Below are 6,534 nucleotides of genomic sequence, written 5' to 3' on the forward strand. Positions count from 1 at the left end.
TGAGCCACCTGGGAAGTCACATACAACAATAAAAATAAATTTAAAAACTTTTTCTCATCTCCCTCCTTATTATAAGTAAAAAGAGAGAAAAAGAAAGCAAAAAGTTGTGCAAAGACCAGGATGTGGCAATTCTCAAGATAATGACAAGGGACACAGAGCCTAAGGAACCGGCTCCCTAAGTGGTTTTTGTGCAAGTTGCCTGATCAAAGCCACATTGGTCACAACATATAATAGAGGCACCCAGACGATGTTCTATTCACCCTGTAGCCAAAGAATCTCTACCCTCTGACCCTTTTCTCTATTTGGCTAGACCTGGCCTCCTTGGATGAGCCCTGTGCCACTCAGGTCGGCCCACCGGAATGAAGGAACTGCTTGAGTGACTTTCTGAGAATGGGTCCCCAACCTTACCACCTCCTCCACATTCTGCAAGGAGAGGCAAGGTTGGCTCTACTAGAGGCATGATGAATTCTACTAAGTTTCACCCATGAAACACTGATATGTGTGCCTACTCTCACAGATCATTTACTTACTGATTTGGATCAAATTTTAAGGACTTTAATAAGAACTATTCCCACAGACCCCTCAAAGACAAGTCTGCTGTAATACATTTGTTCATTAAAAAGAACCCATTAAAAACAACCATGAAAAAAAAATAGAAAGTAGATAGCACCAAAATGTGGTTTGACTTACTTTGCTGATTTCATGAGGTAATTTGGATGATGGAAGACATGCCACCCAAAAAGCAAAGTCATCCAGTGAAGTGGTGGAATAAACCTACACATTCAAGCCATGACGTCCATGCTTCTAGCCAGGAATGCAATTTCCCCCTCTTTCGAATTATTCATTTCCTTTTTAATAGGTCACGTCTCATTTACATTGATTTAGCATCAGACCAAGTACAGTTATGTATTCGGCGAGGGGGAGGGAAGGGAAGGAAAAAGAACAAGAGGGAACTTTATGTGAAATATGGTGACCCTGTCCTTAAAACACAGTCCAAGCAGGTCAGGAATTGTACTGCATCTTTGATTCCTTTTATACTGTGGGAAGAGTACCGGGCTTCCTTATGTTTATGTACTTGAAAGAATAATGAGAAGTATGCTTGAAAATACCATTTGATGAATAACGCTTTTGCATGTGTCACTGTGAGGAAGTATCATAATGTACATTTCACCACAAGGCCAAGGAGGATATTTAAAAAGAAAACTCCAGTGTAATGTGAAAAATAGACCGACCCTTACATCTGTCTCCAGGATGAATAAATCACTAAACAAATATTTTAATGGCCTTAAAATACAATCAAAAAGAGCAATTCCCTAAGGTAGTTAGCTTGAGCCCTCATTAGAAGGTTTATTTTATTTGAGTGTATAGACTGCTATATATTTAAAATTGCAATTATGATAAATCTATAGGAAAAACATCACATGACCACATCATGTTAAATGGGCATTCTACATGATAAGGAATAAAAATAAAGCATTGAGATGAAAAACAGGCTGTAATAACCAACCTTGACAAAGGAAATACCATGGTCTGCGGTTCTGATTCCAACAGGAACTTTAGGTGACTTTAAAAAAATCCATCTAGAACCCTGACTTCTTTCCACGATATTACCCTTTGTGCCACAGTTCCTATTGTACTTAAAAACCTATCAGCTAACCACAGCATGCAATAAGTACTTGTTGAATAAATAAGTATTGAATCTGATGTAGCTCTCAATATTATACTAACTTTTAATAACTTTTTTCCTTTCCACTAGCCTGGTAGTTCAAATCATTTCATGAAAAGTTAGGAAATTTCTTGACCTTCAGAACTGATGAACTTTCTTAGACTTTGGTTTCTCTGTTGATAAAAAATTAACATGCTTCCCCATAGAATGTCATAGTAGAGTGCTCTGAACATTGTGAGGTTCTTCTAAAGATTTTTATTTTTTAACCAAAAAAAGTGATACAAACTTGCTTTACAAGGTTGAAAAATGCAGAAGGGCAGAAATTATGCAAAATGTGGTAGTCTTCTTACCTAAAGTCAGTCTCAGTCCTCAGAGGTAATCAGCATTAACAGTGCCAGGTGTGACTTCCCTGAGGGTCCAGGGGCTATGACTCCATGCTCCCAATGTCTGGGTTCAATCCCTGGTCAGGGAACTAATGCCCACATGTCACAACTAAAGGTCCCACATGCCACAAATAAGATGTGGCAGTGAAATAAATAAGTAAATAGATAGATAGATAGGTAGACTTTAAAACAGTGCCAGGTGTAATCTTTCAGTCATTTTCCTCTGTGCTCTTCTAAGTATATAGTTTTTTTTTTAAATTTTAAAGATATAAAATTAAAAGATATAATACTATATATATAATATAATATTATATATATATATATATATAATACAAAAGATATAATACTATAATACTGCCTTTCAGTTTTTTTTTCTTAGTGAGATTTCTTTAAGTTTGCATGATAGAATACAGTCTAGGCTAGCCTTCAAAGGAAAGGATCCCTTTCAGTCATTAATCCATCCAATGAACACTTACTGAGCCTTCACTGAGTTGGGTCTGGGAAATACACCAGGGAAGGGCTACTTAGCAAGTCACTGTGAATGCTAGTCACCAGCCTCGAGAACCTTTGGGAAATCCCATTCTAGTTACTGGCCAAAGCATCTGTTGCAAAACTTTCTTGCGGTAATACACACTAAATTCTAAAATTTAAACCAAATATATTCACTAATAGGACTTTATTACACACATTTTTGTATCATTTCATGGAAACCAAAAGGTATTTTTTATCTTTGAGTTTAGACGAGAATATATTTTGTCTTCCTGTTGTTCCTTTGAGGATCGTTGACATGTAATACAGTGTAGCTGTAGTTCTTTAATGTGTAGTGAGGGGTTAGGAATCCCTCTCCTATGACCAAGTTATGCCTAAGTCAGACCACCAACCACAAGAAAAAACAGTACTCGGCAGGAAGCAAGCCTGTTCTCACACACTGTAAAGAAACGTCTGCCTGGCTCAAATAGTATTCTGGAATGGGAATATTCAAGTATAATGTTTCAGAGATGCCTTCTGAATTTCCTTGTTTCTTGTGTTTTCATGACATGAGGGGAAAAACACAGTTGTGCATGTATGCACACACACATGTACACACTTAGAGCCTTGATTGTCTACAGTTTACACACCCGGAACCCTGGAGTCAGCATTAGCTAATTATTGCCGAGGCCCCAGTAGCTTCCTCTGGGGAGTAAATGCGAACCCTGTCATAAGGAGGATACCTGGGAGGCCATTTCTTGCTGTTATCTCCCTCCCGCACACTGACGGGGTAGGAGAAGAAACCCAGACTCGGTCCCTCCCCGGAGGCTGCCGGCCCAGCCAGTCTGTCCTCCAGGTTCTCTCGTGGGCACCCAACTGCCCTGCACAGTGGTCTGATTGAGGCTCGGCTCTGGCTGGCTTGCTGGCCTTGTCAGGGAGGCATTTATAGCTGCCTGCTGACCTTGCTTGGCCCACTGAAGACTGTGTGGGCATTTATGCGGTCCCAAGTGGGAACGCTTCTGCCCAATTCTCCATCTTAGGCAAGAACTTTTACAGCCCTGGCAGCTGAAACGAACTGCCTGGAAGACAAAGAGGCATTTGCTGGGGCCTGAAAGTGAACATCTCCAGGGTGCACCACGGCCCTTCCCCAGCGCTGGTGGGGCTTGCCTGAGGGTGAGCGCGCAGGCTATAAGCAGAGGGAGGGGACTCCGTGCTGGGGGGAGGTGATGCAGCCTAGGCCCCATGGCTCTCTGCACGTCCTGGCTGAGTTTGCCACGCTGCAAGGCTGACCGTCTCTGAGCCATTTCTGTAGCGATAGCTAGTCACGTGGGCAATTACACAGTCAAGGTGACCGGAGCACGGCCACAGCAGTGTCTACTCGCTGCCCAGAAGAGCGGGAATGGCTTGTTTACTCCTGATGGACCAGAAGCTAAGCTCCTGGGCCCTGGGTATCTTCTGCCTCTAACTATAAGCAAAGGGTCTTTTAATTACAGATTTTATGGAGACAAAGCAAATTGGCTGATATCAGCCTTATGATGACAACAGAACTGTATTTGGTTAAGCAAACTGCAAATCATAGAGAAGTTTTCCCACGATCTGCTACTAATTCTCTCCTCTCCTCAAAAAAGGAACCCAGCTAGGGTGGTAAGTTAACTTTAGACGGCCTCCACTAATCCTTACCTCCTGGCCTCCGTGCTCTTTATCTTTCCCTTCCACACTGTAATAGTGTGAGTCTCTATGACCAACAGAACATGGCAGAAGTGACAGTACATCCCTTTTACAAATAGGTTCTAAAAGGGGCTTCCATTTAAATCTCTCTGTCTGATCATCCGCTGGGGGGGAGGCTGTCCCCCCACTGAGAGGACACTCTGTGACGATGCCCATGTGAGGACTGGGGCCTCCGCCCACAGCCATGTGAATGAGCCACCTCGAGGGCAGCTCCCCCAGCCTGTCAATGCCCCGACTGGAACTTCAGGAGAAACCCCAAAGCACCAGCTAAACCGCCCTCAAGTTTCTGACCCACAGAAACTGAGATAATAACCATTTGTTATTTTAAGCCATTCAGTTCTGAGGGCAATCTGTCACACACCAACATAAACCCACATAACCAGGAATGGAAACCACCCCTGACGTACTCCTCCTCTTGATATCCTGGCTCAATTAACCTTCTTTTTGGACCTCCCCGCTCTTGCCTTCAGAGGGTCCGCATTGAGATGGGAGCATCTTTGCACCGAGAATCTCACAATCATCCCTAGCTTCCGTCTGCGGACTTGCACAGTGTCTACTCTAAGAAGAGGTAAAATGAAAATTACTAAGAAAGGTTTTTTAAAAAATATAACTATTTTAATTGGTAACCAAAGCAGGGTAAATTAATGCAAATATGATACTCTACATTTTTACTTGTCAAAATAGCAAAGTTTTAAAAAAATACTTATACTTAATGGTAAAAAGGTGGTTCAATCTTTGTGAAATATATTAAGAATGTTCCAAAATTTACATACACTTTGATGCAAAGTTGATTACACTGCTAGGAATAGATGCTATGAAAGCAAACAGAAATGAAAGATAGAAATGAATTGTTAAAGATGGTCACTGAAGCATTACACTAGTAAAACATTGCACATAATCTTTGTCCAGTGGGGATTTTTAAAAATTACGGTACATCCATTTCATTTGAAGTAGTGTTGCTAGTTAAAGATTACAAAGTTTTTTGTTATGTGGGCAAATATTTAAGTAGAAGTTCACGATACAAGATTATCCATGTAATACAGTTTCAATTCTAGAAATATAAACAAAGGGAAATTGGAGGGAAATATTATCATCACTTACCATTCTAATAATCCTCCAAAGCAAGGATAAGGGATAATTATTTTTTGTTTATGCTTTTGAGAATTTTTACATTAATAGATACTTCTAATATGTCTATTTTTTATTGAAGTGCAGTTGATCTACAATGTTATACTAGTTTCAAGTGTACAACAGTCATTCAATATTTTTACAGATTATATTCCATCTAAAGGATGGAATATAATCCAATATTTTATTATTAAATATTGGCTATATTCCCTGTGCTGCACATTACATCCCTATATCTTATTTATTTTATATCTAGTAGTTTCTACCTTTTAACTCTCTTCGTCTATCTCACCCCTCCCTCCCCACTTCTCCCCACTGGTTAAGAGCTAGTTTGTTTTCTATTATATATTTTTGTTATAGTCATTGGTTTGTTTTATTGATAGATTTTAATTTTTTAATTAGAAAAAAATGTTTTAAAATTGCAAATGTGTGGAAAATATAGTTTCTTAAAGTCTGGAGTATTTGCCATTATCTGCAAACCACAATATATATTGTGGGTGATTTGTGAATGATATCACATCAAAAGCCGAGGTCAACTTAAGCTTCACACTTCTTTCAGGCAGGGGACTAAGGCATATTCTCTAATAAGATTGTGGCTGGGGCAGCAACTGTGTGATGAGCTCGGGGGGATGTCTGGAGGGAGATGTGTCCTCTGTAGCATCCTAACAATAAGGTGCCCAGGATCAGGTGCTCTGAAGGAAATGCTATGAGCTCAGGATGCTGTTTCCTCTACTTAGGGATGGAAGTGGGAAGATAGAATGCAATTACAAAAAGCTGGTCACCCACTCTGAGAAAGACTCAAATCACTGACAGGTTAAATTAATCAATGCTATGACAGCTATAATTATCCCAATACTGTAAAGTTTTGTGTTTAAAAAAAAATTCTTCCAATCTGTGTCTTTCTGTCTGGATCTCTCTGGTTACATAACTAGACAAGGGCCCCGCTCAGGAATGAATCACAGATGGCTCTGCTCAGTGTTTGCTTTGAAGTCAGTTCCACTTGATTTATCTGGTCCATGGTTTGAGGATCCAGCGACACAACAGTGTCCAGGCCCCACACTGGGGACAGAGTAACTGGCTCCTGGGCACAGTGCATGAGGAAAGGATTTGCCCTTCTGGGGTGCTGATTCTGATCCTGGCTGCTTGGTGGGGAGGGGTAGG

The sequence above is a fragment of the Muntiacus reevesi genome, chromosome 14 (genome assembly GCF_963930625.1).
Source record: "Muntiacus reevesi chromosome 14, mMunRee1.1, whole genome shotgun sequence".
NCBI classification, from domain to species: domain Eukaryota; kingdom Metazoa; phylum Chordata; class Mammalia; order Artiodactyla; family Cervidae; genus Muntiacus; species Muntiacus reevesi.